This window comes from Giraffa tippelskirchi, chromosome 2, assembly GCF_054371585.1.
Source record: "Giraffa tippelskirchi isolate mGirTip1 chromosome 2, T2T-mGirTip1v1.2.pri, whole genome shotgun sequence".
NCBI lineage: Eukaryota > Metazoa > Chordata > Mammalia > Artiodactyla > Giraffidae > Giraffa > Giraffa tippelskirchi.
This window is the reverse complement of record NC_137276.1, coordinates 58,883,989-58,905,931: the sequence shown is the minus strand read 5'-3', so window position 1 is coordinate 58,905,931 and position 21,943 is coordinate 58,883,989. Positions and strand designations below refer to the sequence as shown.

General features: G+C 50.4%; 1 protein-coding gene across 5 annotated transcripts in view; it reads left to right on the top strand.

The window, feature by feature from the left end:
* The window catches only part of RPS24 (ribosomal protein S24), a 450,090-nt gene that overhangs the window by 150,166 nt on the left and 277,981 nt on the right, over nt 1-21,943 (top strand). For 2 of the 5 annotated variants that reach the window (XM_081573817.1, XM_081573812.1), the window contains one exon: nt 1,288-2,413. The exons of the other annotated variants lie outside the window; for them this stretch is intronic. The gene's annotated coding sequence lies outside the window, so the exon portion shown is untranslated. Of the gene's footprint in view, nt 1-1,287; nt 2,414-21,943 lie in introns of those variants that run through there. 5 annotated transcript variants of the gene reach the window in all.

The following is a 21,943-nucleotide window of genomic DNA, read 5'->3' as shown; positions in this document are numbered from 1 at the left end:
TCTGCAGTCCCTGCCCTCAATGAGTTCACAGTCTAATAGGAAAGACACATGCTGGACATCATCACTTTGTGATACAGTAAATCATCTCTTTAATGGTTGGCTGTTAAGGAGCTGAAGTGCTGGGCCCACTGAGAGGCAATAGCTCTGCTCACTGGTACCAGTGCCAGGGTGGGGAAGATGAGATGCTGAAGCTTTGTACAAGTTCTGTTTGAACTGGTCTTGATGGGTCAGTAGGAATTTTTCAGGTAGAGAAGGAGAGCAAAGGGCATTCCAGGCAGAGGAGCGGCATTAGCCAGGGAGGAGCAGGGTATTTTTTTTCAGTGAGGGGTGCATCATCTGGCCTGGCAGGAGGGGAGGGACCACAGAAGTGGGTGGGAGGCGAGACTGCTTGGAGGTAGGGTGGAGCAGGATTGTCTGTTTAAAAGAGTTTAGATTCTGCCCGGTTTGCAGTTGAACTCCTCTTCTCGCTAAGCAAATGCAAGTCCACGGCTCTGAAATGGCCCTTGTCAGTCAGGAGGGACTGTGAATGCCAAGAAGTTACAGTATGGAGGAGGGTTTCCTGGTATTTTGAGAAGTCAGGAAGCATATGCAAACCACATGCAAATGAGATGCAAGCCAGCACCTGCTCTGTATTGTGTTGTCAGCCGGCTCACTGCAGCAGGGAAGGTCCTGTGCATTTCAACAAAGGTGAACAGAAGTAGCTGAGCTACAGGACGCATCCTGAGGCTCCATAAAAACAGAATTGCCCCAAGACTTTCCCTGCCAGGGGCCCTTCTGTAGAAGGCAGTGTCTCACTGGGAGAGCGAAGGCCCAGAGTTTAGGCCCTAAGAGTGCAGGATGAAGGCCCCATGATTGCCACCCAGAGGGAGCCCAGGACTCAGGATTTCCTGGATGTGGTTTCCACTGGGGCCAGGAGATGGGCTGGGAGGCCGGGTTCTCATCCCCTCTGCATGCCCTCCTCTTGTGCATTCCATGTCCCCCTTGGGAAGGGATCAGTGAGATCTATGGTGAGTGAGTTGGAGGTCTGTGCTTTTCTGCTGATTGTCCAGCTCTGATGCCTCCCTGAGCCCCACAGGGTGGGGGTGATCACTGATCAGCCCCACCGGGTAGGGGTGATGATATTGCAGGCTGTTTCTCCTCACAAGAGACTTGGGGAGGGGATAGCCTCCTCCACAGGGCCCTACTATGCCCCTGAGATGTGCTGGAGAGCTGCTGTGGGCTGGGATGCCCAGGACCACTGAGGAAATCTGAGAGGAGTTTTCGATCCCCACCTCTCTCTTTCCTCAGGGATTCTATCAAGAAACAAGATGACAAGGACGCTTTGCCCACTCCTCCCCCCCCCCCCCACTCCACTCCACATGACAAACGGATGGGACGGCAAGCAGCACCTGGACCCTGGAAGTTTCCAAGGCTGACTCTTCCTAATCCGCTGTGTTGTTGTTCGTTTGCTAAGTCGTGTCCAACTCTGCGACCCCATGGACTGCATCACCATATCCCGGAGTTTGCTCAAACTCATGTCCATTGAGTGAGTGATGCCATCCAACCATCTCGTCCTCTGTCGCCCCCTTCTCCTCCTGCCTTCAATCTTTCCCAGCATCAGGGTCTTTTCCGATGGGTTTCTGTGCACCTTGGAAGCCAAACTAGATATTTCACATAAGAAATTTCCCTGTTGAGAGTCAGCCCATCTTGATCTGAGCCCCTTTGGGGCAGGGGCTGCTGGACAGACATTTTGGAGAGCCAGGGGAGGCATGGCTGTCCAGGCCTTCAGAACAGACTGCCCCCTCAGGTCCTGCCACCCTGTGGAGGGAGGCTCGCTGCATCTGCGGGTCCTGGGGCAGGGTGTGGGGGCTCCTAGCCGGCTCGGGCATGCCAGGATGTCCTGCCTCATTGTCTTCCTCTATCTCCTTTTCTCTCTCCTTGTCTTTCCTTCCTCCTCTCTGTTTACCTCCCTTGCATGCCTGACTTGTCCTCTGGTCTGATTCTTTCTGTGCGCTTTCTCACAGTCTCTTGGTCCAACTTCCTCCTACCTGCTCTCCCTGCCTCTGTCTCCCTGGGGACCCTGCTTCCACCTCCCTCTTCTTGCCTGGCTCCTGGAGGCCAGCTCCCTCTCCCCTTCTCCGTGTTCTTCCGCCTCTACACCTCCTCTCTTCTCCCATCTACATCCACTCCCACCTCCCCCCATTCAGCTCCCAGGTCCTGAGCACTGTAGGGCAAACTGAGGGAAGATTTCTGATGAGGGTGGGAGGGGCAAGAAAGGAGAAGTCAGAAAACCACTGGCCTTCAGCAGGTGGCACTGTTGGGTGACTTTTGCTTATGAAACCTTTCAGGACTGAAAAAAACACACTGTATCTATTGGCATTTGAGAGTCCTTCTCTCTCTCTTTTTTTTTTTTAAATAAAAATAATGACTCTCATTTCCCGGGCATCATTAAACAAGGTGCAGTGTTTGTGTGTGTGCATGTGTGTGTATGAATGCAGATGTCTGCACATGAGCCTGTAGGGCTAGAGTGTAAGGGATGTGTGAGCACATGGCAAGCGTGTCCCTGTCCATGTGTATATGTATGGTAGAGGTGTGCCTGTAGGAGTGTTTGTGTGCAGCTATGTGAATGTGGGTTGTCAGCAGCTCAGTCTGTACCAGTGTTAGTGGTGTCTATATATGTGTCGCTGTCAGTGTTGGGCCCATGGATCTGTGCCTGTGTGTGTGTGTGTAGCTGCGAGTGTGTGAGTGTGTAGGTGCATGGGTGGGATTGTGAGGGGATCACGGGTGATGTATTTGTGTTCTTACACATGCCCTCTGGTGGCAGTTTAGCATAGTGGATAAGAAGGAGCCACGGACTCAGGCCTCCAGGTTTAAATTCTGGCTTCACATTTGTAGCTGTGTGATTTTGACTTAGTCACCTAACATCTCTGAGCCTCAGATTCTTCATCTGAAAAATGAGCTAATAATAATACGCCTCTCTCTGGATGACTGTGAATATGATCCCATCAAGGGCCTGGCAGGGCACCGTCACAGGCTCAGAGCCACGATGAGACAGTGTGAGGGTCAGCAGGCCGTGGCCTCCTGCTCTGGCTCCACAGGTTGGCCAGGCTGGACTTGTGGGACCAGAGGCTGGAAATGCTGCTCTCTCCAGGAGCTTAGAGGCCCAGGGTGGGGCAGGGGCATCCCACAGTTCCCTGAGTCTGTAGGACAGAACCAGGGCTGGAAGGACCCCCATGGTGGAGACCTAAGAACTGGAGGGGACCTCAGGGGTCATGATTTCATCTCCTCATGTGAGGAGGGGAGAGAGCAGCCCAGGGCGCCCAGGGGCCAGTCAGGGCCAGGCCAGTGTCAGAGGGCACTAAGTCAGGCGGATTCCCAGCCTGGGGCCTGAGGGCGGAGCAGCTCCGCTTCTTATAACCTTAACTCCTTCCTCTTGTCGCTTTTCCTCTTCTTCCTCTTCTCTTGTAGGACTTTCTCATCTGTTCTGGTTATCTACTGAGGTGTAATAGTCATCCTCAAACTTAGTGTCTGGGAAAAATTTGTTATTACTGTGCCCAATTCCGTGGGTTGACTGGGCTTAGCTGGGATTTCCTGACATGGCCTGACTGGAGGACACCTGAGAAATGCCCACTCGCCTCCCTCCTGTGCTTAGTTCTTCAGCGTCTGTGGCTTCTCACTCTGGGCAGTGTTTCCTCTTTCAGATCCCTCCACACCACTTGGGCCTCTCCCAGCAGGGTGGACTCAGGGTAGTTGCACTTTTTACATGGAGGCTGGCTCCAGGGTACAGAAAACAGAGGCAACTGGGCTAGTTAAGGGCTGCCCCTTGTACCAGCCATGCCATTTTCTGTATTCTACTGGACAAAGCGGGCTTCCTTGGTGGCTCAGCGGTAAAGAATCCACCTGCCAATGCAGGAGACACAGGTTTGGTCCCTGGGCCAGGAAGATCCCCTGGAGAAGGAAATGGCCACCCACTCCAGTATTCTTGCCTGGGAAATCCCGTGGAGAGAGGAGCCTGGTGGCCTACAACACATGGGGTCACCAAAGAAGTCGCACATAACTTAGCAACTAAACAACAGCAATTGAGTAAAGCAGTTGTGGGCCCACCCAAATTCAAGAGGGCAGAGAAACAGAAGCCACTTCTTTACGGAAGAGAACAAAGTAGTATTGCCAGGGAGCCTGGGGGCAGGTGATGGCGGCGTGGACATCTTTGCAAATGCAACCCCCCCCCACCAGCATCCTCGTGATGCTGTAAGAGGATGACAGTGCCGGCCTCCAGAACATTCCTCTCTGTCACTGCACCCAGCCCTCTGAGTGGCAGGGCTCTCCTGGCCTCCTTTCTCCCTGTGTGATCTCAGGCAGCTCGCTTCACTCCCCAGCATCTCACTCTGCACATTTGTAAACTAGGAGGATGGTACTAGAGTCCACCCCAGCCAGCTTGCAGCACACCACCTGGTACACAGCAAGGCCTCAGAGGTGTCCTTGTTACTGTCTTCATCCTTGCCTGACCTTCAGCTGAGGAAATGGAGGCTCAGGGAAGTTAAGGCATTGCCCAGAGCTGCACAGCTTGGAAATGTCCGAGCCGGGCCTGGAATGCCAGCGTTCTCTCTCTAAACTCCATGCTGTTCTCTGGAGGCTTCGTGCTGCGGAGAGAGAGCTCAGAGGGACTGGGGAGCAGGAAAAAAAATGGAAGACTAGGAGCTGAGGGAATCATTGTCCTGTCTCAAGTTCTAGGTCATGTCAATGTCCAGACTCGCAGGCTGTCTCCTGATTCATCGCTGACCCTTCTGTCCCAAGGTCCCCATTTTGATTCTGGCCCCTACTCCTGGGAACAGTGGTAGGACCAGCTCCTGACTCCTCTCGGCAGAGAGTCATTTCATAGTTTCCCCCAACTCCCCTCCCACCCAGGCCCCCGGGGTCCTCCCAGATGCCCAGGGGGAAACTGAGGCCCGGAGAGGTCACACGGCTCCCCCAAGTGCCCCAGGGCTGGCCGTGCTGCAGCTCCGATTCCCCTGGGCATTTGCCCGCTGCCACTGCTCTCTCACCTCCCTCCAGCAGGCCTGTGCGAGCCTCCCGACCTGCATCCCAAGATGATGGTCCCCTTACGTTCCCAGCTCTCCAAGCCCTGCCGTGTTTCCTGACTGTGCTTTCTGGAGCTCTAGTCCCACGAGAAGCTCCATGACGAAGTGTCTGTGGTCAGATGATCTGGGAGACGTGGCTCCCTTCATCCCTGCCTTCTCAGCCACCCACACTGTGTGTCACAGGGAAAGGCCCCCGAGAAGCCTCAGAAAAAAAACGGGTTCACTTGTTTTAAGCCAAGGTTTTGCCAAATTTACTCAGAGAGCCACCCCTCCTACCTCCATGCACACACGTTCCTTTGTTTCACAAAGTCACTTTTCAACACCTGTTTTTGGAATACTTTTTAAGGAATGTGACCTAAGCAATAAAGCCCAAATGTCTAGCTTTAGTGTTCAAAGGAAGAGTGGCATAGCAGTCTTCAATCCGGTTTTCAGTTTTCTGTCTCTCGGATCCCAAAGAATCCTTCTCCCTGGCATTCCCTGGTCCACACAGGACCAGTGGCCTTTCCTGTCCCTATTTTCACTCAAACTTCTCCATTCATTCCTTCAGGGACACCCTCAGCCAGGGGTCACCTCCCTGGCTGGGCAGTGATGGCCATGTCTCCCTCTGTGGTGGGTTGCATATTACATGAGCTGCCTTTTCATGCACCAGTTTTGAGCCCTGAACTAAACATAAGCTCTTTGCAGACACAGGCCTGTGTCTCAGGCCTCCATGTCTCCTGATGCCCTCCCTGGCCCAGCACAGTTCAGTCTCATGGTAGGGTTGGTGGGCAGTGGGCCCTGGGAAAGCTTGGGAGGAAAAGGCATTTTGATATCTTGCAACTGGCTGACATGCTGGAGTTTCACCCTGAGGTGTGACCTACTCTTGGCCTTGGTGTCAGAGTCTCCCAGAGACCTGTGAGTCACTCTTGGCCTTGGTTTCCAGTCCCAGGTACTCAGGACAGTAGATGTCCCTGGTCCATACATCTGCCCCATATTCAACTTGAGTTGAACTTGGATCCAGCACTCCCCTACTTATTTCTCCCTGGGGGAGAGAGGAGCAATAGAATGGCTTCAGCTGGAGCAGCAGAGACCTCGCTAGACTCGGCGTGGTTTTCCAACTAGTGATGGATTAGAGTTCGGGGACAGGTCTTAGGGTTGGGGGATCTTCTCTATCATCCTTAAGAACTGCACCCCTTGTGGTGGAGAAACAGAAGACCTCTTTGGGGATTTTCATCCCTGGGGTTTCCAGGTTGTCAGCTCCCAGGGTCCTTGGAGCCCTAGGGGAGGAAGGAGTTATGCGCCCCGGGGGAATGAGGGTCAGAGAGGAGAGCATCATGAGGAGGGGTCTGTGCAGCAGGGCCCCGTCCTGACCAGATGATAGGAGGCTGTTGTGCCAAGCCAGCCCCCAGCGGCTCTCAGAGCCACTCTGGGGCCACCCCCACTCACGTGCTGCAGTTATTTTTAGTGCTGGGATGTGCAGAACATGCTACAGAGAAATAGAGTGGAAAATCTGACACTCAGAGCCCTGCTTTGAGGGAGGCACTGTTCCTCCAGCCAGGCACCGCTCATGTGTCTGATTTGCACCCATCACGTTTCTCCATGCAGCCTGACTTCAAATTCTGTGGACTCTCTGAAGTGGCCCACAGCCTCGTGGGCAGGGTCCGGGGTCCTGGGATTCAGGGGTCCTGGGTCAGGCTCTTCTTCCTTCTGCCCATCATTGGAATGGTGACCTGCATACAAGTACAGGTCCTACACCAGAAGAGCCCAGCTGTCCTCTCCTGGGGCCTCCCAGCTGCAGTGTGGAGAAGGCAGGGTGGGTCTTAGGACTCCCGTTAGGTAGGGGATGAAACTGAAGCTCAGAGAGGGTGTTGTGGGGCCCAAGGTTGCACAGAGTGGGAAGAACATCGCTGGCCCTTAGGGGAGGCCTCACCTCGGTCCTTGGAGAGGCCATTGCAGAATGTGATGTCTAGGACGCCTGGAATCAAAGTTCAAAATGGTGTGGAAGGGGCCCGAGCAAAGAAAAAGCAGACACAAACCTTGTTCAGGGGCAGGGACAGCACTCCCTGCTGGGGGCTTGTGTGGTATGTAGATATTTAATTAAACATTACTTCAGTTTTTTTTTTTCCCCTCTTATTACAAAAACACGCATGCTCTTTGTAGAAAATTTAAAAATACAGATAAGCAAACAGAAGAAAATTAAAAACACCCCTAATCCCAACACAAAGATAAACCCTGTAAATATTTTGGTATTTTGGTGGATAGACAGCCAGGCTTTCCTTTTTTTTTTCTTTAAAACGTTTTCATTTATTTTTAATTACACATAAAATACAGGAATGCATTCTTATTGGAAACATTCACACAATACAGACCAAACTAACCCCCTCCCCTCCCTCCCTCTTCCCTTGCAGCAGAGGTAACCACAGTTACAATATTGATGTGTATCGCTCCTGATCTTTCCCTAAGTGTACACACACACTTATATCTGTACATAGAGAGATACATGGTTTTATTTTTAGTGTGTTCAGATGTTTCTTTTTTCTTCAACAAAAATGGTATCACGCTGTATATATTGTTCTGCACTTTTATTTTGTCACCTAACTATTAGTCTTGGAGTTTTCTCCATGTCAGTGCTTATAGCTCCAACTTGTTCATTCTAACTGCTCGGCAGAAATCCTTGGCACAGATACATCAGAGTTTATTTAGCCATCCCCCTGGTGATGCGCTTTTAGATTGCTTCCACGTTCCTTTTTTTTTTTCGCTATTGCAGGGCTGTTTTCCATGCTCTTGAACATGCCTCCTGGGGTGAGAATGTCTTTCTAAGATCAAAGCTGAGAAGAGAAATTGCTGGTCATTCTCTTTTCACACATATTAAGAAAATGGGACCATCTTGGAGCAACTGCCATCAGAACTTGCCTTCTTCACTTCTCTATGTTAATAAAAAGGCAGCTGTGATAGCATTTCCCAAAGTCTGCTCTGGATGACCCTGACATCGAGTGAGACACAATAGGGTGCCTGGGGAGGGAAAAAACCATGCAGGTGTACAGCTGAGCTCTTCACTCATGCACATTAGCATGTCAGGAGGCATCCTGAAGTCAAGAAACAAGTTTGTCTTCATTTAACCTGGCTTCTCCCATTTGAGGGCTATGGCGTAGGAAATATAGATGGTAGCAGGTAGTGGCCAGGCTCTGCCCACATCCTCATGGCCCTGCCACTTCAGTGCACGGCTGCTCCTCCTCCTACCTGTTGGCACCTGAATTTTGTGGCCTGAGGACTTTCTCTTGCTGTAGGAGCCTGCTTGGCTGCCCTGTGGCAGCAGGAAGAGCTGAAGAATCAACACTCTTGTCTCCTGCCTTCAACAGCTCTCAGTCAATGAATGAAGGGAGTCAGTTTATAAATACCTGAGCTCCCTCACCCTCTAGGTAAGGCAACTCTGAGGCAAATGTTTTAAGTTGGCCCCAGAGTTTACCTAGAGGTATTAGGCTCCAACTGCCCACCATGGTGGCTGGTTTGAAAACACCCCTGTCATTACTGCCTTCTGTCGTGTCTCACCTCCTCATTGCCTTACCTTCACCTCCCACACATTTGCATGTACCTGCATTTGAGTCCTGGGTCTGCCCCAGGGAGACCCCTTGCTAAGACTCTGATCAGTTGTTTACTTCTTAATGGCATCACGTGAATGTCCCAGATATTTCTTTCAACCCACCCTGCATTGTTGGACATTAAAGGTTATTTCTAATTTTTTTTTTTTGCTATTATAAACAATCCCATGATGGACATCCTTGAAGCTGTGCACTTCCTTTTTTAAAAATAATATTTATTTATTTTTGGCTGTGCTGGATCTTTGTTGCTGTGTGGCTTCTCTAGTTGCTTTGAGCGGGGACTACTCTCTAGCTGTGGTACCCAGGCTTCTCATTGCAGTAGCTTCTCTTGTGCAGCATGGGCTCTAGGGTGCACAGGCTTTAGTAGTTTCCACACGTGGGCTCAGTAGTTGAGGTTCCTGGGCTATAGATCTCAATAGTTGTAGCCCACAGGCTTCGTTGCTCCATGACATGTGGGATCCTCCCTGACCAGGGATTGAACCTGTGTCTCCTGAATTGGCAGGCAGATTCTTTACCACTGAGCCACTAGGAAAGCCCTTGTCTTTCTTAATTATTTTTTAGGGATTGTTCCTGGACATAAAGACACTGGTTCAAAGGCGTGCATTTTTCTAAGGCTTTGGGAGGTAGTGGCATTTGCATCCTCCCCTTCTTATCCTGCTCAAATACCACCTAGAAGCCCACAGAGGGCCCAGCAGGGCCAGCATGGGTGTGCTTAGGGGTTCTGAAGGTCAGTGAAGATCTCCTGATAGGACTGGAAAGGCTGGCTAGAGGAGGAGCCTGGCAGGATCCAGGGAGACAACTACATATTCACCTGGGAGTTCACAGTAAAGGGTCTGGAGCTTGGCAATTAAGATGCCACTTCCCAGGTTCTTGTTCAAAACCTTTCTTATCCCTTAAGGCCTATCTGAAACTCCACATCCTCCAGGAAGCCTTTCTTGACTTCTTCAGCTCTTTGAACCTCTCCTGGAGGCTGTGCACAATTCAATACTAATTTTATATGATCCAAGCCTCATCCTGTGGGTAGAGGTTCTGTCTGAGAGTCAGTGTCAGACACAGGACAGATTTACACGCTTGGGGTTTAGTGAATGCCACGGTAAGAGCCCTGGCTTGGGAACCAGGGAGCTGGGACGCGAATCCCACCTTTGCCATTGACCCCTGGGTGTGGGCATGTGGCCTCAGGGCAGAGGCCCTCAGCTGGGCTTGAGTGGCAATGAGGACAACATGGACCCACTCTCTCCCTTCCCAGCCTGTGGTTTTGCCCCTTTCTATGGAGTCTCTATGCCAGGAGCCCGAGGGGCTGGGCTGTCTGCATTCTGCATGGGCTGCGAATATCTGGGCGCCTTTCTTTATATCCTTCCAGGTGCATGTTTCTGGAGACAAATATACCCTCCATTCCCAGCCCCTCGATCTGTCTAAACACAATTTGACATGCGTTGCTATTAGCTTAGCACCTTATCAAATAATTCGGCCTGATAGAGATAAAAGGTTTTACAACCCTTGCTGCCTTTGTTTCTGCCTGCATTCACCCGCCGAGACAGCTAATAATTACCACCAAAGACAAAGAGAAATCTATACGCTCAGCGTCGAGGTTCCCGTATGCATGTTAAGCAGCAGCTTGAGGAAAAAGAGCAAGGAGGAGACGGCCCCAGTGCAGCCTGTGCAGCCCAGACAGGGCCTGGCTCCCCGCTGGGTGCCAGGGCTGCAGGTGGAGAGAGAGGTCGGTGTGGGTGCCATGGCCCCACTGTGGACAAGTCAAGTCCTGGTTAGCTGGGATGGGAGTGGAGCAAAGAGTGAGGAAGGGGACATGGACGTAGAGGACATGGCCCCACCCATGGATCCTGGGGATCTGGGACCCTGCCTCTGCTACTGGATTATGCTGTGACCATGGGTAAATCTCTTGCCCTATGTGGGCCTCGGCCTCTGTTTCTGTAAATGGGACCCCTTAGGCAGTCTGCTGAGGAGCCTGGAGATCTTGGTTCTCAGATCAGCTTGCTGACAGGCAGTGGATGCTATTCTGGGGCTCTGTTTCTCCAACTGGAAAATGAGAGTCTGGCTAGGGTGATGGCTATGGGCATTTCAGGACTTGGTCCCAGGTAGGGGAATTGATGCTTTTGAACTGTGGTGTTGGAGAAGACTCTTGAGAGTACCTTAGACTACAAGGAGATCCAATCAATCCATCCTAAAAGAGATCAATCCTGGGTGTTCATTGGAAGGACTGATGTTGAAGCTGAAACTCCAATACTCGCAATACTCATGCAAAGAGTTGACTCATTGGAAAAGACCCTAACGCTGGGTAGGATTGGGGGCAGGAGGAGAAGGGGACGACAGAGGATGAGATGGTTGGATGGCATCACCAATTCGATGGACATGGGTTTGGGTAGACTCCGGGAGTTGGTGATGGACAGAGAGGCCTGGCATGATGCAATTCATGGGGTTGCAAAGAGTTGGACACGACTGAGCGACTGAACTGAACTGAACTGAGGGGATGACACAGCTGGCATCTCCCTGGGCATCTATTTCATGTCCAGGCCGAAGTGGCACATTAACTGTGGGGGCTGGAGAAGGAGGGGACATAGGCTTTTCCTGGGAGGTAGTCTTCATCCCAGAACCAACAAACACAGAAAGGGAGATGAGAGCTTGGAGTTTGGGGGCTCACTGCAAATTAAAGTAGTCTGAGGTGACTTCCTGGAAGAGGAGAGCATGGATGTTCTCAAGGGCGATGGAGTGGACCACTGAATGGGGGTGCTTGCTGCAAGAGCAGTGCTATGGACTGAATGTTTATCGGGCCTTTGGGAGTTGACTAGGTTATGGAACCAGAGCCCTATGAATGGGATTAATATCTTTAAAAAGAGACCCTAGAGAGCTCCGTTACCACTTCCACCATGCAAAGATTTAGGGAGAAGACTGCTGTCTATGAACCAGGAAGCAGGCTCTCACTAGACACTGAATGTGCTGTGTCTTGATCTTGGACTGCCCAAGTCTCCCAGAGCTGTGAGAAATAAAAGTCATTTACAAAGCACAAAGCCTGTGGTATTTTGTTATAGCAGCTCCAATGGACTGAGACAAGCAGCAACAGGATCATGAATAAGGTGGGATAAAGGGATTGCCAGTCTCGGACAGAATGGTCTGGACTTCAGTACCTGTAGGTACCAGTCACTTGCCAGTGAACAAGGGTTATCCATGGAGCTCAGGACTGAAGAGGTACCTTGATTCTCTTTTCCCTACAGCTGACCAGGGCTGTGAAGCTGAACAGAGCCAGTGCTGTGCTAGTAAATGTTTAGCAACAGATCTCTGGGGGTAAAAATACCTTGATTTGTATAATTTTCCAGTTTCCATGGTGTAACTACTCCCATCACGGCTGATATCAAGCTAGCAGTGTGATGTCACTGATTGTGGAGTTGGGAAGAGATACACAAAGACTCTTATGATTGTGTATGAGCTTGGTCTGGCACATCACTGGTCAGAGCCCCGTTTCAGCCCAGATGAAGTCAGATCGGAGACTCACGGTATGTCAAGATTCAAGTGGCAAGGGATGATAAGTAGCACACATGCCACATCCATTCCCACCTTTGCCTACAGCAGACATCACTAATCAATCATGTCTCTGCACAAACCCCAGATCCTTGTCATCAGAGTGCTCCAGGCAGCCACTACCAATTGATTAGGGTTGGTTGTAAAATAACAGCTCCTTGCTGTTGATGATCTAAACTGACCGCCTCAATGTACAGATGGGGAAACCGAGGCCCAGATAGGGGAGGTCACCTAAAAGTTTCGATAAGCTGAAGCTGGAAGCCCAGTGATCCATCTCCCAAACCTACACCCTTCTGCTCTCCCACACTCTCGTCTCTCCCTGTAAGAGCAGCAACAAGGACCAAAGGAACCTTGCTGCTGAAAGAGGTGGCTTTGGGCCTAAACTGTGCAGGTCTATTCCCTGAAGCTCCTACCTTGAATGCAGGGATGAATCATGAAGTCTCATTACAAAAACCCCTCGGCAGCCAATTGCCCTTTTGCTCTGTGCCCTGCCTTGGTGTATGTGTGTAAAAGTGGATGAGTGTGAGTGTGTATGCAGACTTACATAACTCTGCACACACAAATGGACACGTCTGCACCTCCTATAACTGGGGACAAATTTGGGGCCCTCCCCGGAGAGCGGCAGGCCCTCCAGAGTGTGCTTGTCTGTCTCCCAGATTTACCGGAGGAGCCAGGCACTGAGTCATGATTTATCCCGAGATTGGCTCTGGGCCAGCCCGCTCACGGCTGCAGAGCGTCTGGCTGGCTCTCTCTCTTTTCTTCCCCTTTCTTCCTGGCGTCTTCACATAGGTAGCTACCCTCAGACATCATTCCTCTGTGAAGCCCTTCCTGGTCCCAGACGCCAGCTGTCTCCCGTACCTCCTGCTCACCTCCGGCTTCCTGCCCATCACCCTGAGCCTGGGACTCTTTGCTTTTGTGCCTGTCTCCTTCCTGGACTGGGAGCTCCTAGAAGGCAAGACCGTCCACCACTGTTGAGTGAACCCCAGCACTCTGTTTCACTCTCCCTTCTCCGTGCCTCTTTCCATAGTTGTCCTCATCTTCCTGCGATTTTGTTTCCAGGACTGTCAGGGCTGGGAGGAGGCCTGGGGGCCTTGCAGTCATTCTTGCTCATTGTTAGGCAGTGCATGCTCTTGTGGCCACGTGTGTTTTTTTGGGCCTTGCTCAGAGGAGTGGGCTGTGCTCAGTGTCCCTGTCACAGCACTGCCCTTCCTAGCTGCTGACGCAGCTCTGCCCTCGACCCTTCTTTGTCCTTCATCTGCCCTGAGAACATGCCGCCTCCCAGTCAGCTCCCCTCTGTGGGAGTACTGCCTCTGGGGGCGGGGACATCACCTCCATCCTGGCCAGCATCAAAGCAGGCCCTGAGCTGCCCAAAGGCCAGCTGCCCTTCTCCATGGGGAGGAGGGGGAGGAGCTGTGTCCTTGCCCATGGGCATAAAATGGGCATTTACTGAGTGCCAGCTGTGTACTTTGTTATTACTATGCCAGATCCTTTAATGCCTTATTTCATCTTCCCAATAGTGGGGTGATGTGATATTATATTCCCATTTCAAAGATGAGAAACCAAAATTACCTTTGTCTTACACAGACTTGCCCAAGATTATAAGGTAGGAAGGGGCGGGGCTAGGGAACCTCAGTCTGGGTCCTTCTGTGTCTGTGATGCCTTCATAGAGAGAGAGTGGGACTTCCCTTGGTGGTCCAGTGGTTAAGACTTAGCCGTCCAATGTAGGGAGTGAAGATTCAATCCCTGGCTAGGGAGCTAAGATCCCACATCCCTCATGGCCAAAACAAAGCAAAAGCAATATGTAAGATTTAACATTAAAAAAAAGAGAGAGAGAGTGAGGAAGTTGAAGAGTGAACCTGACCATCTTAGAACTCATTTTCTTGGGTGAGTCTGGGAGCCCATTTGTGAGTACAAAGGATTGGCAAGGCCCAGGGGAGCTCCACGATTTTCTATTCCCCAGACTGAGCACTTAGAAGCCAGGGAATTACTCACCATCTTCTAAGACCTGGGACCCATATGGCAACCTTGTGTAGACATCTGGCACCTCCACTTCAGAACCAGAAGTGACCTTAGGAACTTCTTATTTACACCCTCATTTTGCAGAGGAGAAGACTGAGGCTGGAATAGAGAATTGCCTCAGATTCCTCCTGAGGAGTAGCCAGAGTGAAGATGCCTGCTCTCTACCCCTGAGCAGCCCTCACAGGCCTGAAGAGCTGTCTAGGACCTGTCACAGGCCCTCAGACCTAGACAGGACTGAGGGAGGTGTTCATTAGTCAGTAGATGAATTTCTCTGGAAATACTACAGGCTGGTGTTTAAGTGGTAAGCCTCTTGAGATCTGAGCTCATTCTTGCTGCACCTGCAGAAAGCTACACCTGGCAGTGTGCCTAGCTGGGCACTCAGTGAGGCAATACGAAGGGGCCTGGAATCCCTGAGCCAGGGAGGGTCAGATTGCTGCACTCCTGGTCCAGTGCTCCTTCTATGGCCTCCCTCTAGAATAAGCAGGAAACACACAGGCTGCAAGGTCTCCATGACTCTGGAGAGAGTTTGTGTGTGGGGCTACAGAATTCTAGAATCCTAAAGTCCCCATCTCTTGGAGACCCTCCTGCTCCTGGTACAAATTCTTACCCAGCCTTAATTTGAATACTTCCAGTGTTGGGGAGCTCACTCCTCCCTGCTGCTGGCCATACCAGTTAATGCCATGTTCTCTTTCCTTCCTCTGATAACCATCACTCTGGACTCAGGGCCACTTGGGTTCCTGCTGACTGAGCTCCAAGACCATTTCTTGGCTGGTGGTGGCTGGTTCTCTGGCTGTGACTTTCCTCCCTGTTGCAGATCCCAGCCTGCCTAGCTGAGGGTCAGGGAGATCAAGTCTGACTTGTAGACTTTCCTCTCATCTTGTGACCTTGGACATGATACTTAGCTTCTCTGAGCCTTTGATTTCCTCCTTTGTAAAATGATGATAGCTTTATTGGATTGTTGAGAAGATTAAGTGAGAAAAGGCCTGAAAAGTGCTTAGCCTAGTAGTTGGCAGCAACCCTAAGAACTCATACATGCTAGGTAGTATTATTATGACCTCCTAATTTGTGAGCCAGGGGTGGTAACACCTTTCTTGTGGAGTCATCTTGAGGATTACCACAGAAGTGCTGAGCACAGATTTTGACTCACAGTGAAGCTGGTCTCATAGTGACAGTCGTACTTTGTCACTCATGTTACCATCACAAAGAGAGGGTCCTGCCAAAGACGTGTGTGAGAAACAAACACCCAGGTACCACTTTCTTGAGGCACATATCAAAGATTGATCCAAGCCCCTTTAATTAAAAATTGGGGGTTTCTTTCCTTCTTTTTCTTCCTCATCCCAGTTGGGATGCTTTCAGCTGCATCTAACAGAAGAACCAAGTAAGATGACTTGAAGGATAGATTTATTTTTGCACATTACAAAAATAGTGGCTTGGTGGCAGACTCTACCATAATCAGAAAGAGTTTAGAGCCCAAAGCTAGACTGCATAAGGAAGAATAATTGCTAGATTTATGACCTTGAGCCGGTTACTTAACCTTTCTAGGCCTCAGTTTTCATATTTGCAAATGGCATTGCCAATAATCTCTTCCTTCCTTGGCTTTTGTGAAGATTAAATGGGTTAACAAATGCAAAGTGATTAGAACAGCACCTGGCACAACGTAAGTGGTACATTAGCATTGACCATTGTTTATGGCAGAGCAAGGAGGATTCTGAAGCTCATCAATGTGGGGACTCAGTGATATGAGCAGGCTTTGGAGTTTTCCCTTATCTGCTCTGCTGTTGTCACTCTGTCTTTTTTTCCATTGTCACTCTGCCTCTGACTTTGTCCTCAGGCTTGTGCCCTCATGGTGCAAGATGGCTGCAGTTGCATCAAACATTACTCCTCATACAACACTGTCCAAAGCCACTAGAAGAGGAATATCTCTTTTGCTTTTTTTGAGAGAAGAAAGTTTTCCCAAATGACTTTCTTGACATCTCTTTGGCTGGAAATGGATCAAATGTGTAAACTCACCTCTTCAGGAAGAGGAGAGTGGAGTTATTATGATCAGCTCAGCCTAACCCAGATTCTGCTTTCTAAGCCACTCATTCTTGGACCAGCTGGGGGTCTATAGGGATAAAAGGGGGAATGGAATGATGAACCAGCCAACAGTGTCTGACTCAGGGTAACAGATATGGGGACGGAGCAGAGTGCCAAAGGCTCTGCCATCATGCCGGGGTCAGTTTTGCAGGCCCTGAGATAATTTTTTGGCTAGTCCTGAAAGCCTGTCTGAGTTGGTGTCGGCTGCCACCGGGGCTACCAAGGGCAGTTGTGGAGAAAGAGCACACCCAGGGCCAAGCAAAGGCCTTGTCTGCGATCACTCACAATAATAGCAACTTCCATTTATTCAATAGTAAGTTTCATTTATCCAATCTTACCTTTTCTCCCCCATAACCTAAGTGGCAAGTACTATTTTGATTTTCACTGGCAGATGAGAAAACTGAGGCAGAGAGAGGAGAAGTGACATGCTTTACAGATAATCCTGAGGCCCACCCATAACCCTTTGGTCCTTCCTGGAGGTCACCTGCAGCCTTGGTGGACAGTGGTTGTTATGTGTCAGTTGCTTCCTGCATCAAGCTACCTACATCCTGGGCGTGCCAGGAAGTTAATGAGCCCGGTGACAATGCTCAAAAGTTGGTGGGTAAACACCCTAGCTTCCTTGGCCCTCAGGGGGCAATTCTGAGCTGTCTTCTATAGTCTCTTGAGGTGTGTATGATAGTAGTTAGCTTGCTTACAAAGGCACACGTATATGCCTTTTCTCTCTTCGTCACATTTTCCCACTCCCTCACCTAGACTTCTCAGGATCACCTCTCACAAAACTTGAGCTCAGGGACTGCTTTATATACATAACCCAAACAAAGAGCCTTGTCTCAAGTTGCAGAGTGAGTCAGTGATGAGCTGGGAGACATACCGGGCCAGCCCTAAGTCTGAGCTCATGACCACTGGCCATCTTTCTGTCAGCAGAAGGATCAAGAGAGAAACAGGAGACCGCAACCTCAAACCCCAAACCCCAGCTGTCTTCAGGCAGGCCTGTGCCAACGATGGAGCGATTGGCTGGCGCAGTAGCTGAACCTGGTGCTTCCTGCAGGCCTGCTGGGCTCTGATAGCCGACCTCAGGGACTCATAAACCACCTGATGGGATGGGACCAGTGACCTGTGAACCGAATCCGAGGAACAATTCGGCCTTCCCCAGCCAGCTTCAAAGGAGCGATTACGGACCATCCAGGAAATAATACATTTCATGGAAAAGACCGTAATTATGGAGCATTGAGTAAATAATACGTGCTTTTAAAAAGTCTGCAATTATGTATTTATCCTATCTGTAATTATGGAATTTTTAAAGGGTACATTTTAGGTAATTTAAAAATAAAATAATGACACCACTCAAAACAAACAGCCCCAAACAAAGACAATTCAGGCCACCCCAAACTCAGCTGACTGATGATTTCAGGGAGAGTCACTGTCCTCAGCTTCATGGAAACCAGATGGCCCGTGTTCTGCTTGGGTGTGTGAGGTGAGCTTGACCCCAACCTTGTCTAGAAGTTCACTCATGCTCAAATTCTCTCCTTGACTAGCCTTTCCTTCACAGCCTCAAACCTCAGAGATTTCTTCTCTTGTGACACAGCTGACAAGTGACTGGTGAGCACTAGCAGCTTTTCTTGCCTTGGTTCTTCCAGAAACTTCAAAACCTGGCTGTCCAACATGGTAGCCACTAGCCTCTAAGTGAAAGTGAAAATGTTCGTCGCTCAGTAGTGTCCAGCTCTTTGCGATCCCATGGACTGTAGCCCACCACGCTCCTCTGTCCATGGAATTCTCCAGGCAAGAATATTGGAGTGGGTTGCCATTTCCTTCTCTAGGGGATCTTCCCAAGCCAAGGATTGAACCTGTCTCTCCTGCATTGGAGGCAGACTCTTTACTGTCTGAGCCACCAGAGAAGACACTAAGTAGTGTGGCTATTTAAATTTGAATGAAGGAAACTTAGGGATTTCCCTGGCAGTCTAGTGGCTTAGACTTCATGCTTCCACTGCAGGGGGCATGGCTTCAAACTGAGATCTCCCATGCTGCATGGCTTGGTGCTCCCTGAAAATAAATAAATAGACAAAGAAATCAATCAAAACTTAAAAATTTTAAACAGTCAGTTCCTCAGGATACTAGGCACATTTCAAGTGCTGTAGAGCCACACACATGGCTGGTGGTTACCATGCTGGGCTGTACAGATACAGAACATCTTTACTGCAGAAACAGTGGACAGTGTTGCTTCTCTGGTGCAGACCTGGTCTTGACCATCACAGCAAAAGGAAACATGCTGCCTTTGTTTGGAAGTTTCCTCCCCACTGGCCTGCCTGGTTAACGCAACTCTATTTGTCCTGGGGCCGCTCAGACGTCCCCAGTGGTCATCATTCCCTTGCTCTTAACTTATATTTCTGACACTCTTTAGCCTGTGTGGTTTTCACTCCATTCTCCCCTAGTCCTGGTGAGCCCTGTTTCATTCATTTCATGACCCCCAACCACAGGCCATGATCTAGAGTGTTGGTGGAGAAGTCCTAGCTCAAAACTGCTGTGAAAGCCTTTCTCCCTTCCTCATCTGTCTGTCTTATCACTCTTGGGCACAACAAAGACAAGCTCAAGGGAATTACCTAGAGGTCCAGTGGGTAAGAATCAGTGCTTTCACTACTGTGGGCCCTGGTTCACTCCCTGGTTGAGGAGCTAAGATCCCACAAGCTGTATGATGCAACCAAAACACACCAAAACCAAACTCAAAGGCAGTGAGTCCTGAGAGCGAGTGACCCCTGCCTGCCCATACTGCCCGTGTGTAACTCTTGTTATTTAGCACTTGTCACTGCCTGGCTATAGGGACTGGGTAAGTATGGGCCTGTGAGGGGAAGGCATATCCAGGCAGGACCCCAGGGTGCCAGGGCCCTGATTGGTGCCTTTTTCCTGTGGAGATGAGACTCAGAGGCCTCATCTGGGAGCAGGGAGTTGGGCAGCTCGTGGAAGATGGGGTGGGGTGGCAAGGACACCAGGTGGGCAGTCAGGACATGGCTAAGGTGGACAGATCATCAGGTGTGTGGATGGGAAAACTGGCAACAAGTTTCCAGCAGCAGAACATCCCTCTCCTGGTCTTGAGGCCCTTGATTTTCTCAGTGGAGCTTTTTGGAAAGTAACATAACATAGGTGTTGGTGGTGCTAAGGAAGGCCAAGGTGGTTGTGGTGGTGGCAGTGGGAACTGAGGTCAGACCCCAACCCCTGGAAGTTAGGGCTCAAGGTGACCATGTCTGTGTTCCCTGGCCTAGCCTCCCTTCCTACTGAGGGGCTTTTCTGTTCCAACTTTGCAGGCTCTGGTGTTTAGCTGGTTTTCCTTTTTTTAGGGGAGCAAGATTACTTTACCATGGTCCTCTTATCTGATGTCCTAGTGGGAGGGATGACATCTTATTTACTGAGAGCTACTCTGTGTCTGGACCCACTGGGTGCTGTACTAAGACCAAATGTTGGTGGAGTGAAAGGCTGGGTGTGCTGGCCTTGCTCTGGCTCCCCTGTGCCTGAACCACAGACCAATGTTTCTAAGCTTCAGGTCCTTTGCTGTGGACACCCCCGCCATCGTTCTATTGTGGACATTATGTGAAAAGATGCTTAACTTTTTAAGTTAAAGACTCTAATTAATAAAGTTTGAATGGCTGGTATATTTGTGTATTCAAAAATAAAAATAAAATGAAAAGATGGTAGAGGAAAAATCTCCAGCTCCCCTGCCCCCACCTGTCCATTCCTACCCTCCAGCTGGACATCATTACCCATTTCTCACGTCCCAGAGGGTTTCTTTCTAATGTGCTTACATTAAAGCAAACACAAACATATATTCATTTCTCTGTGTGTTACACCCACAGGAGCACAGTGAACACACAGCTCCAAGCTTTGGTTTTTAAGCTGTGTTTTAAGCTACAGGATGCTGTGTGTGTGTGTGAGTTATTCACTCTTTTGGAAGACTGTCACCCTGGACGGACCCACAAGGTCTTGGAGAGCGGGGACTGCGCATTCTTCTTCTGTGGCCGCCCCCCGGGCCTGACCTGGAGCTGAGCACAGGGTGACACAGCACGACCTTGGTTATCAGCGGAACTGCGTTCTTAGTGAATTGTGTGACCTCTGTTTCTATATCGTAAAATGCGGACGATAAGAATCTCTTTCTGGAAGGGTTGCTGCTGCCATGATTCACTAGAGTGCCAAGTGAACAGTGCCTGGCACACAGTAGGTGCTCACTGAGTGGCAGAAATGAAAGCAGTGCAGGGCATCAGTGTGGCCGTGACAGAGGTGGGCTGGGAGGTCGTCTCCCCTTTAGCTGGTGGGGCAGGAAGGGTTGGGGATGACCTCACTTTCTGTCCTTGTTTACAACAGAGCTCGGAGCTCACACCTCTTCATCTGTGTCCCGTCAGAGGCCAGACAACAGGGAAATCTTGCCAGAGTGGTGGTGTGATGGTTGGAAGGAGCCTGTCAGGTCCCATCAGCGTCCAGAGACAGGTTGTCATGGCAGAGGCTCGTGAAGGCAGTGTGTGCTGTTTAAGCAAGCCCTCCTCACCCCTACCTCCAGTGCTTCCAGGAGGGTTAAGGACCCCCGTGTCACATTGTACTTACACGTGTCCGCCAGAGCCCTTTGGAGCCCACTGGAGCTGTTCTCAGTGCTGGTGGAGAGGTGGGGGGAGGACCCAAGGCCCGAGCATCTTCTTGCCACTCTGGCAGGACAGAGTGGAGGCCCAGAAAGATGTACCCAGATGGAGCTCATCCCCAGCCCACCACCTCTGGCCTCTGCCACCCTATCAGGCGTCACTTCTCCTTCTGTCCCTGTGACCTGTCTTCCTCGTTGTCCCTGAAATCAGTGACTCATAGGTCAACTCTGACTTCCTTTCTCCTGGGCTTACTTGAGTGCATGTCTGGCCCAATTCCTCTCTGTTCACTCCAGACAGGCTGCGTTGCTTCATCTGTCCCAAAATCGCTGGTTGGGCAGCGTTTGGAGCCAGGCAGGAATGACTGCCAGCCCCTCTACTCTTTAGGCAGATGCTTCATGCCCTTGACTCCCCAGCACTAGTCTCACCTCCTTCAGTTCTGCTCCTGACCACCGCTTCCTCTCCAAGCCCTTCTCTACTACTGGACACCAAGTACCGGCTCGTCTGCCCTGGACTATTGCCCCAGTGTCACTTTCTGCAAAGAAAATAGGATACTATAGTAAAGAATATGGACTTCAGAGTCATACTGTCTGGGTTTAAATCACGTACTAGCTGTGTGTCCTTTGGCAAGGTGCCTCACCCCTTTGAGCCTTAGTGTCCTTGTCTGTAAACAGGAGTAATGTACCCACCTTCTGGGTGCTGAGTGATTGAGCAGATGCAAGTAGATGACATGTGGTCCCTGGCACAGAGCGAACAGTTGACATGTTAGCTATTAGTATGATACTGTGGGTGTCTGATTTCTATGATTTCTATCACAGGAAGAAATACTCTGACCATCATCCTACCCACCCCCATATGAGAGAGGCTGACCTGGTGGGGGACAGAGGAGAGGACAGTGGCCATTTATTTTGGGAATACAGGAGAAATCTGATCTATTTCATTGTACTCCCCCTCAGGCCTCCCTACTCCCAATCCAGACCCAATCACCTAATCTTCCCCACAGAGGGGTTCCCAGGCTCCCAGAACCCTGAGGCATAAACCTGGGGCCCGGCAGGCAGGTGTCGGCCAC